Source organism: Copadichromis virginalis, linkage group LG13 (genome assembly GCF_057382275.1).
Source record: "Copadichromis virginalis isolate Kocher_CV1m ecotype Utaka linkage group LG13, C_Virginalis_male_GT1.1, whole genome shotgun sequence".
Classification (NCBI taxonomy): Eukaryota; Metazoa; Chordata; class Actinopteri; order Cichliformes; family Cichlidae; genus Copadichromis; species Copadichromis virginalis.
The window spans coordinates 11759665-11771903 of NC_140630.1; the positions used below are offsets into that span (position 1 = coordinate 11759665).

The 12239-nt window shown below is 35.7% G+C and overlaps 1 protein-coding gene across 8 annotated transcripts in view; it reads right to left on the minus strand.

Moving 5' to 3' along the window:
* Positions 1-6917, minus strand: part of akt3a (AKT serine/threonine kinase 3a) — a 61990-nt gene extending 55073 nt beyond the window's left edge. For 7 of the 8 annotated variants that reach the window (XR_014923553.1, XR_014923558.1, XR_014923557.1 and 4 more), the window contains exon 1: positions 6436-6788. The gene's annotated coding sequence lies outside the window, so the exon portion shown is untranslated. Of the gene's footprint in view, positions 1-6435; positions 6789-6808 lie in introns of those variants that run through there. The other variant, XM_085477296.1, reaches the window with a different exon arrangement.
* Positions 6918-12239: the final 5322 nt, after the last annotated feature.

The following is a 12239-nucleotide window of genomic DNA, read 5'->3' on the forward strand; positions in this document are numbered from 1 at the left end:
TCTAACCTATTAATTTTGTTGGCAAATATATTAACCCTATGGGAACATCTCTTGCTGTAGTTTTAATGTTTGGAATTTATTCATCATACTTTTTTCTAGTTCTTAAATGTCTATTTCTGAAATGTCTAAAAATTAAAATCAATCAAATTCACACCATAAGATAAGGTGCTTGTGTTACAGAAGACAAAAATCAAACATTTCATTTACAATATTACTTATTCAGATGGTTCCTTTTGTGTCCTTTTGTTCAACAGAAAGAGACCTCGTTCTTGAAATCCAGTTGATATTTGTGAAACTGAGGCATAAAGACTATCATAATGGCACTACTTTAGAAGAGAAAAATAAATGACTTTCAGCCCTAGTAATTACATCCAAGGGGATAACATTCTTTTTATAGACACTATACAACTTTGGATTAAGCTTGTTATTCAATAAAGCTTTGGTTAGCTTCAACCTTAATCTGTGAAGCATAGCCTGGACTGAGTTGAGTTGAGGAGAGGAGAGGAATGTCCAGACAGTGGCAACCCCTTGTCACTAGGGTGGCTGTTGCTATGGTGACATGTACTGCAATGATGAACCAACCATGCCAGGGGAAGCACCTGCCAGACAACATTTATTTCATGCCCTTTCATTTCAGAGGCAACAACAAAGACAAAAAAATACAAATAAGGAAAAGAAACTTTAAGAAAAGAGAAAAAGACTCAGTGGAGGCAGACACATAGCGAGTGGCAGCATTCAACGAATGTGTTACATAACAGCAGAACCCTGTTTTTATTATTTACTTTGTTTTGCAGAAGTGATGTTCTCACTATAATTTTGAGATAGTGTATCCAAGAGCATCAGTTGCCACACCTATAGAAAACAATGTGCGTTCAAAATAATAAACAAACTTACTACTTAGTAAAAAAATTTAATATATAAATTTAAAATATTTTTTCAGTATATGAGCAATCTCAATATGAAGGGAATATTATAGTTTGCAAGCACAAGACACTACATTGGCATGTATACTCCACAATGCAATGTAGTGATATTGATGGACGAGTAAACTGGGATTTAAAGCAAATATACAATTTTTCCATTTTTAATTTGTCTATCCATAATTTAAGTAGTGTTACCATGGAAATGCATTTCTGAAAGAGTGACTTAACTAAGACAAGCTTAGAAGTGCATCCAAAAGGATAAAAACAACTGAGATTCACTCTTAAGTTTGTTGAACCATGATATTGAGTACATAGAGCACAGTATGGGATTTTGAACTCAATGTAACTAGAAGAACTATACTTACAAGGTGTTGTAACTATACAACACCTCTCAGCACATATTTGGGCAATTGATATAAAGCATTATCTGAATTAAGTTTATTGTCAGTTCATTTACGGGGACATATAAATTGCATCTCTATAATCACCAGTAAGTTCCACCCCAGAATAAAGCTTTAAATTGCTTTTTGTCCCCAGAATTATACTTCTTCCAGGGACATTGAGGGTTGCTTGAGAGCTCTGTGTTTCTCTTTTAACAGTCTTTGCTACAACTGAGAACTACAGAATACTTGATGAATTCCCCCATAATTTACTCTGAAATTGTGATGAAAGTGGAATAATTTCAACACTTTATAAGCTCCATCTGCTTTAACTTTGAACTGGAACACTTTCAGCTTGACGAAGACTAATACAAGCAATGCCAGTTCTTACACAAGTTAAGCTATCTACACTGCTCAAATCCCCACTCATGTCTCTTAATATTGCAAAGGTAAGAAACAGACCCAAATCCAAATCCACAGGTCTGCCTTAAACAATTTAATCTTTGTTGTATTTTATTTAAAAAAAACAAAAAAAACAGATCACATTTCAGACACCAGCATTTTCCAACCACTGTTCAAGGAAAGAAAGCTAAATATCTTTCTTGTAACATACTAACAAGCATACCTGCAAACAGGTTTTTTCCCCAGGTTCTCTAATATTTCAAGACTCTCCTGGCAAACTTCTGTATTTGGCATGACCCGCAAACTTTCTACTAAAAAAAAATCAGCAAGTTTTGTGTTCCTCTTATGTTGCCCAAGTTGCCAGACTGTCTATGAAACACAGTCTTCATACACACAACCACACACTACATAGAACTTCAACCATCTGGCAGCAAAACCTGGCAACACACATCCCAATTCATGGGTCTGTGCAGCTAGTCTCTGCACAGGCAAATTCGTTCATTGCTGAATTACTAGCTGGCATCCGAGCTGTTGTTTCACCACTTATCTCTTCTGATTGTGAAAATACTGTAAAGACTAAGACCAAAATAAATAATTGTGAGTTGAGGTATACATACTACTCTTCAAGTGTGTGTAATAAGGACTGGTTTACTTCAGTATAGTTGGAAAGAAAGTTCACCGATCCATAACTCATAACAAAAACATAAAAACATAAAAATTCATATAAGCTAGCCAAACAGCACTGGTCTCTCTGTTCAGCTGACTGGAAGATGATATCAAATGAGACTGTGTAAGTCAAGCATGTTGAACTGATTCCCAGTCTCTTACCCACAGTAAGGAATATAGTTTATTAATTTAACTCTGGTGTTAATCTGTACTCAATATCAACAGATACCTAAGGTATTAAGACAGAAAAAGTTATATCACTAATTGATATAAATTTAAACAGTAATAAGGAAGAATGTCTGCAAGTAGATTTTTTTGCACTACTACGATAGAAACTGAAGCCTAAGTGGAAGAGAGTCTACTGTACTCTAAGCAAAGCACCAGTACACGATATACAAATATATAAGACTAAAATATGCACCATTACTGGTGTAGCTCTACAGAACAAGTCATCTACAAAAGGAGATATACACTGACGTCGCAAGCTATCACTATTCTTTAGCTAATTCTATATGTAATCAGCTCATTCCCATCAAACTCAGGTCAGGACAGTACACCTCACCTCAATTCACCTTTCATCACCCTTCCTCACCCACAACACTGGCCTCATGAAAACTCTGGCTGACATCCACAGCAGCAAATCCACAATCTAAATTCCTAAATGAAAGCCAGCCTTTGGCAGGACCTCAAGTGTTACACTCTGTTAACACAGAAAGTGCTTTAGGTGTTGTTGTCCCCCCCCCCTTAGATGGTCTGTTTAATCCGGATCTGATATGAGAAATTCTCTTCTATTTTAATCAATGAAGCTGCCTTCACAGGCTACTTAGGGTTGAAGTCTATTTTCTTCTCTTCATAAGCATTTAATGATGCGAGGGTACATTCGATGGCGAACACTGCCAATACACAGGTAAGCACACTACACTGATGCTTCTGTATGAAGTGCTGCTTTCATTAGAAGAGACGGAAAATAAAATTAAAAATAAAATGATTAGTCAATTGTTGTACAAGTGCTTAATCTTTTGCATCAAGCAAACATGCTGAGGATGGTTATCAGAGTTTCTGAAATGTAAGTTCTTCCTTTGTATGAAAAGCCTGAGATGTGGAATGTAATGTAACTGTTATTTATTTGTTATTATTAAATGAAAGTGAATTTAACTAGAAAGTGAACACATGAGATTAAATGTTTGTGTCTAGATCTGTGCTTTATTTTCTATACAAATCCTATCAAGCTGAGTGTTCACAGTGCTAAAAGTCCTAGACCCAAAACTGGCCTTGGTACACAAGTGTTTTTTGATTTTTGTTGCGTTCTTTGTTCAAAACAGTTCAGGTTTAGGAACTTGTCAAGGTCACTTCTCTCTTCTTTCACTAACCAACTGAAATCAGAAGGAATGGGACTTAAAATATCAGCTCTGCAAATAACAGCAAAGGAGAAAAACTTGAGAAGCCTTGTGTAGCCTAGCAACAAAAGGTGCTGGACAGATGCATTTGATGCACTAAAACTTTCTCTATATATGTACTTATGACTCTCTCGTTTACTCCTCACTTCAGCAACTGGTGAGAAAACTTAAAACTGAAACTAGGTTTCTACTTTAGAATCAACAATAAGACTTGTTCAGTTCAATTTAACTCAATTTTATTTTTATAGCACCAAATAATAAAAACAGTCACCTTGAGGCACTTTAAATTGTACGGTAAAAACCCTACAATAATACAAAGAAAACAATCAAACGACCCCCTGTGAGCAAGCAGTTGGCAACACTGGGAAAGAAAAATGCCCTTTTAACAGGAAGAAACCTCCAGCAGAAGCCGGCTCAGGGAGGGGCAGCCATCTGCTACAACTGGTTATGGGTGATGAGAGGAAGACAGGACAAAAGACATGCAGAGATAATACTAACGAATGATTAAATGCAGAGTGGTATAAAAAGACATAGTGAGTGATGTTAGTGCATCCTGGGAAGGCCCCAGCAGCCTTGGCCTATTTTATCGTAACTAAAGGTGGATTCAGTGTCACCCAGTCCAGCCCCCGCTCTATGCTTTGTTATAATGGAAAGGTTTGAGGGTGGGTGGGCGTTGCAATGTGCAAGACTTGTTGCTTGAAATTTTATGTCATTACTGGATTATGGTATTGGTATGTTATTTATATGCATGCATAACCTCAATGTTCACATATGCTGGATTCTGCCTATTATAGAAATGTATAGACTTAATTTTTCCATTAATGAAATATTATTATTATTTTTTACTATTATTGATACATCCCTCGTTTGAACCTCTGGTCAGATGGTGTCTTTCTGTACTGAGATCGCATGTTCGTCCTCCCAAAGTCTAAAGATATGTTTGTTAGGTTAATTGCTGGATCCAAATTGGCTGGAGGTGGGGATGTAAGTTAGATAAAGTGCTTAAGTAGATAGAACAAAGTGCTTGTAGTGTAAAGCACTTCAACTGGTCATTGAAGTGCTTTACACTACAAACACTTTGTTCTATCTACACTACAAGCAAGAGCAGAAAAGTGCTCTATAAATTAATTTTTCCTTTTCATTAGAATTCATGTACTAACCATTTTTCAGACTTTATGTAAAGAAACTATTAAATCAAACAATTAAAAAAATATATACTACAGTTAAAAAGTGGGTCAATATTTAATGTTGAGTGTTGCAATACACATACTAAACAGAGGCTATTATGTTCAAAACCAAAGTAATGAATATGCCGCGGTGGTTACCTTATCGCCACTCAGTATCTCTGTGCATTTGATCAGATATGCGTTTTGTTTTGCTCTAAGTTTCTTGAGAGTTTGCATTAAAAAAAAAACCATTGCAGGGGAGCCTTTAAGGTTGTAAACTGACATTTTGGTGAAAAGGAAAAGTATATTCCCTATTTACATTAAGGAGAAGTATATGGAAAGAAACAAACCAAAGGATTACATTAAATTGAACAATTATAATCAGTTTGGGCCTAATTAATTGACCTAAGTTGTTTAAATTAAGCATTTGTATTAGACATGCGCCAACTGACCGGCCAGGCACCAAATCGGTCAATTGCCAGTCTTCTCAGCTCAAAACCAGTGATCGGATGGTCAGCCTCCCATATGACCTATTGCAAGCTCAGAGCCAGCAGAATCAGTATGAGCAAAGAATCAAAGCACTTTTGAAGAAAATTATAAAAATGAGTAATAAAAGAGAAAAGGGTGAAGTTACAAACATTAGGTAAATAATACAAGTGCCTACCCTTTGTCATGTTACATAAATCTGGGGCACCTACTTTTCTTTCATAGGGTAAGTTAAAGGTGGGTAAAAGCAACTCATTTTCAGTTTATTATCTGTACATCTTTCCAGTAGCAAAGCATTTTTTTTAATTTTTTTTATTTTTTGAGAGAGAGAGAAGATTCTGTAGCCTTATTGCAGTTTGGGGATTTTTGTAATGATCTCTTTGACATGAAGATAATATTTTGTTCTGATACAATTCTTAAAAAGAAAATAAGAATCAATAAAAATTGGTAAGCAGGTTTCCTCTAATTTCTATTCTGCTTGGGCTCCTAAATCGATTATAATCCAAATATCAGGCTCCAAAAGTAAAAATTTGCAACACATATTGTTTACTAATTCAACCAGCACTATTCCCATTATTATCAACTGGATTATCTACGAGTGTGGCACACCCTCTTAATTACTTGCCGTAACTTGTGTAGGCAAATCGAGCCAGGCCTAGTCTGTCGTTTCTCTGCATACCGCGTACATGCAAATCATCCCGATATACTGCTGCCTCAAACTGCAGTGATGTATCCAGCAGGTAGGATGAATATGATTGATTAAGACACACAGGTACCACCACTGCAATACCTGCGTCACGGGGATTTGAAACAACTGACGCATATCACACGCAGGCAGAAAACTGCACGCACGATAAACGTTTAAAAACACTACTTTTTATCCCCCGCCTCAGTTTTCCCTTGTGAGCGGTCAAACACACCTCGCTAATGTTATCACGAGGCATTATATTACTAGCTTTAGCGTTGCTCGTGCCGTGTTTACTGTCACAACAGTGTGGCTAGCTAACAGTATTACCTGTAGCCGCAGGTGCGGTAGAGGTGGTGGTGTGTGGTATCCCTCTTGCACCTGCTGTTGACAGGACGGCTCGGGTTATTAATTATTTTTTTCCACGCTTCTTAAGTGAGGAACATTAAGCTATCCTGGGACTGCAAGCTAAGTAAGCTAAGAAACCGTCGTCGGTTCACGTTACGAGCCGATGCAGAAATAATCGTTTGCAGACACATCAAACGGATTTCCACGGAGCTTTCGTTTACCGCAGCCAACGGTTGTTTTGACTCTGGTGAGGAAAACCGGTGACGTCACTCAGGGAAACGGCAACCCCATTTCTGTTATGTCCCCATCCCCCCACCCACATTCTCACACACACGCACGCGCGCGCACTCCCTACCGTCTCGTCTCGTTCTCCCGTTTTCGATTTTAACGGTTTCAGTTCTGTGTCTTGTTTTCCTTCCCTGTGGAGCTCTCTCATCATCTCATCCCAACACCCCGTGCGTCTGTGCCGGCTAATAAGCCAAGTATCGCGAGAATTAAGTGCTTAGGTGGTTTATCTGCGAGATAACTGAATCACAAACCCAAACATATCATCAGAAATAAGATGTGAGACAGACTTTATCGATCCCAGAAGTTTGGTGATTGTTGTGTCACAGTAGTCAAGACATTACACAGCCTATGACAATAGCTTAAATAAAGAAGAACAGTATGACAAGGGCAGAAAAATTGGAGCACAATTTTTAAAATAGAGCAATACCATGATGTTGTCTAAGTAGTCTTTATTTTTATTTAATTTTTTCCCTTTTTTAAAATTCAAGTTAGTATTATTTGGTTTTCTCGGCTGGAAATAACACGAGTTCTTATTCTCTGAAATTTTTAAATTTCATTTTAGTTTTTATTTCTTTTAGTGTTTTTGTTAGTCTCTTAGGTAACACCTTATAATAAGCCTATCATTAAGGGCTCAAGTCCCCTGTAATAAAACTTCATTTCCACTTTTTTATTTGAAATTACAATGTAATTATATTTACCTGCAAATACTTTAAGGTAAGTACACTAGAATAAGGGAGCACCAAGTCAGGTTTTTATGGGAAACAAAGAATTAATTACATTGTAAGTAATTTTAAGTATAGGGCAAGTGAATTTCAGTACAGCATAAGTCATCTTCAGTACACCATAGGTAAGTTTAAGTACAGCGTAATTTTATTGTGTTTTTTTAAACAACATTTCCCCATCTTAAATCTTACATACTGTACTGTACTTCTCGCGCAGGCCATATAATGAAGTGCTTTAATCTCGCTTTCTTACGTGCTTATTTAATATTCATTATGTTAATGTGCATGATGGATGTTCTATTATACAACTGTGCTTTTATCATAATAATCTGTGATAATGTGATATTTAAATATGATCATGACTATTCTTTTTGTAACTTATACAAAAACAAATACCATTAAAATTTAAAATATCAAACTTCACAATCACCTCACAATAACTGTTCAACTATAACTTTAAGAATAAAATGTTCTAAATCCCTACTGCATGCCTACTAAAAGGGGAAATGAAAGAACAGGCAATTTGCACATCTACATAATAAATATTTAATAAAGATCTAAAACAAATAAAGATGAGAAAAGATTAAGTCACTTCATAATACGACCTGCACCCCCAAACATACTTATATTAAGTATACATTAAGTATATTAATAATAAACCAGATTTTTTTGTTTTTCCTCAATATGTAACATGATATTACACACAACTTTACTTATGCTATACTTAAAATTCACAGTATTAATTCTTTATTTCCTGTAAAAATCTGATTTCTTACCAAATTCTTCTAAGTATTTGAATGCAAATATAATTACATTATAATTTAAAATAAAATACATTGAAATTCCTTTTAATTACAGGGGAATTACGCCCTTAGTTATGGGCTATATTACAAGTTGTTATCGTTCGTCATTAATGTCCTTACAGTATTGAGCAGACACAGATTTTGGTAAATCATTAATTTTTTGAAAACTGTTGGCTCACACACTTGCAGTCATCCAAAATCTCAGTAAACATCTCAAAAAACATGTCCAATAATTAATTTTATTGGGCTTAGCAAAGGTGCAGCCACTCATCATCCGTTCATCAGAGCTGTACTTACTTGAATAACCATAGGGGTGTCAAACATAAGGTGCACCAAAGGATCAAATTTGGCCTACTGGGTCACTTTGCAAAGTGTGAAATCATTTACTTTTTTTTTTTTACGTTAGTTTTGAAGCAAAGACTGTTAAACTAAGGTGAGGTTTTTACTTTTTAAGTAAAAGTAGATTTGATTTTATTGATTAGCATTCAAATATCTCAGTGAACAAAGATCTACCACAAAGCAAGAAAGCATGAGACAAGGCTAATCAAAAGGTATTGGCTGAAGTATTTGCTTATTACGCCAACCTTTTTAACAAAAGAACTTTTTGCATGCAGCTCCTGTACACAGGGCTCGAAGCAAATAATAAAACAAAGCAAAAACAAAACAAACAAACAAACAAGGAAAAAAAAAAACTTTCCACCTTAGATAAGTAACTACATCAAAGAAAAAGAATCAAGAGGGGTTTTTTTGGTTTTTTTTGGGGGGGTGTTTTTTTGGTTTTTTTGCTCTTTTCATTCTTAATTTATATATTTTTCTAATACTCTATTTTTAAACATATTTTTAAACAAGGAAAATGAACTACACCTTTTTAAATCACTGTCATAACTATTCCACAGGTTAACTCCTCTAATAGAAACACATCTCTGCTTTATATTTTTTCTTATCTTGTTTTTTTTTAAAGAAATCTGTTCCCCTTAAGTCATATTGACTCTCTCTGACTTTGGACAGCTTCTGAGTACTGGGGCAAAGCAAGTTATTTTGTGCTTTATACATTATCTGTGCCATTTTATATTCAACTAAATCATAAAAATTTCAGGGTATTCAGATTAATAAACAAAATGTTAGTTGCTTCTATATAGTTTGATTGATTTATAATTCTTATAGCTCTTTTTTGTAACTTGAAAATAGGAAGAGTGCCTTGTTATATATGCATTACCCCATATCTCCAGACAGTATGTCATATATGGAAGCAGCAGAGAACAATACAGTGTGTAGAGTAGAAGTCGTGTGATAACTTTAAGTGATTATTCTTAAATAAAAGTGCATTACCACATGTATTATTATTTTATATTACATCTGCAAGCGCTTTGTGACTAGCAGCCTGCTGCTGCCTGTTTGAAAGGCATAAAATTAAATTTTTCCACCAACAAGAGATTTTGAAAGAACTATTAGCTGAAAACCTGGCATATTTTGACATGGTGTGTAGTGTCTCCTTAAAAAACTAAGCGAACTAAACAAGTGGAAGACACAAAAAGAAGTGGCGGGCCTGAAAAACAACCTACAGCAGATGAAGAGAATGTGAAAGTCATGTCCTTAAGAGAAATAAAATCCAGCAAGAACCTGAGAGATACATCTGGCCCTCCAGCTAATCCAAGAACTAATTCTTAAGGAAGGGGAACAGGGAGAAAATGCTGAGGTATTCCAAATTACACAGTGATTGGATGAAAATCAGTGGAAACAGGTCTCTCTGTTTTGTATCCCTTGTCCCTTGCGAAACTGGACACATCTCACAAGAAACTTGTGGCTCAAAAGGCCTGATCTGTGAATGGATCCTTGGCGAAACCCAAAGATGATTGGAAACTGAAATAACAGTTACAAATTTCAACAGGTATTGCAACAGAAAAAGGGAATTCACTAATGTACAAATGTTATCAGTTAGACCAGAAAAACAACATCTAACCTCCATTTAGGTGCATAAGAAGGTATGAATTAAAGTTAAAAAACAAACAAACAAAAAAAAAACACCCAACATTATATTTATTCATCACAAGACTGATACAAACCAGTTTATTTATCTTTTACTGAAGTATATCACAGTTTCATATTGACTCTCACATATTAACCCACACAAAACTAACCATCCATCCATCTTCATCCGCTTTATCCGAGGCTGGGTCGCGGGGGCAGCAGCCTAAGCTAACCCTTCAGCCCAAATGTCACCCTAATGTTACAATTTGATGTCTTATTACAAAAAAAAAACCCCATTAGATGTTATTACCACTGACTGAAAATGTACTTTTGTCAGTTGTATTTATACTTATGATCATTAACGCCATGTACCAAAAATACCTTCCTGGCTGTTCTTTATTTTTCAATTAATTTCAGCTACATCCAAAAAATATGACTCATATTAATAATAATGCCCCGTTCTGTAACTGCTGTCTGTGTGAATAAGCAACCAATTACTAACAATACTGCCAAAATGTTAGCTTCACCAAATGTCCACAAATGATCCATCCACTTTCTTTACCTTATCCAGTTCAGGGTCACATTTGGACTGGAGTCTATCCCAGCTGTTACAGGGTGACCCATTCTAAAATCAGTGGAGCTAAGTGTTACTGATATGGAAACCATTACTGATTTATTATTTACAGTTATGATCTTACTGTATTTGGAGAAGAGATTTTCCTACACCTGCATGTGTTCTCTCCTCCCACTCCTCCCACACTTCAAGGACATGCATGTCTGGTTTATTTGTGGGTAAGTAAAACATTGTTTATATAGCACCTTTCCAGACAAAGATAACAGTGTTTCACAAAAAAATTCCAGAGTATTAAAAAATGAGAAAAAAGGGAGTTAACCAAAAGCAAGTCTGAAAAGATAAGTTTTTAGTTGCTTCTTGAAAGAGACCACTGAGTTTTCAGACTGGTGTGGTGCACAACAAATACGCCATGATCACAAGATCCTCAGGCACCCGTTGGGGACATTTGCCGATGTCCATGAAGAGGTCTAAAAGTCAGAACACAGAAACCCAGAATTTGCTTAGAAAAATGAACAATGAATCACATCAATGCTGTGATCAATGTGACCCTAAATAGGTCGTAAGTGTGAATATATGCGTGACTAGTTGTTTATCTCTATTAGACCTGCAATAAACTTGCAACATGGCCCCCAAGGTGGATGGATGGATAAATGATATTCCTACTGTTGCTTGAAGAAAGCCTACAACATCTTTAAATCTTGAAAAGTTAGAAAACCCTTGATCTGTTGTTATAAAAAGAGAGATACCAGTTTAAGACACTGGGCTGTTGTATGCAAACAGATAAATCTTGGAAACCACTTACTCCTACAAGGCAATCTGGATTTCAGTTAAACTTTTTTTCATCTTTAAGATCAGTCTTGGAATAAACAAACAAAAGCCAGGAGAATTCACTGGGTGGTTGTGTTACATTGAAATGTTGTATCATTAGAAATGTTTTAATAGATTTTTCTTTGTTTTTTTATTACTATTTCTATTTCAAAGACACAGTGTCTGAACAATGACCAACCTGTGAGGTCAACAATCCATGCATCCTCTTCACACTGCCATTTTCCGAATGCTGTATACAGCCCGGAAGGATCAGACAGCTGCACAGCATATGACTGAAATCTCTACACAACAGCTGATCAGTCTAGTGTAAACCAGAATGTTCAGTGCACATATAAGGCTCAGATTGTTTATGCAACACATTTTTTGAATTCCTGTGCAGTTTGTTTCAAGCCAACAGGGTCAGCTGTCCTATTATGGTTCTTTAATTTTGTTACAGCCAATATTGAATTAGGGCATCCTAGCGTCAGTTTGGTTATTCAAGAGTTGATACAGACAAATGATTCTTATGCTTTTGATAACATCTCAGAAAGACATGTCCTTATATTAAAACTAGAATTTTCATTTGTTGGCTTTTTGGCCTCCATTATCATCATCTGTGTGGAG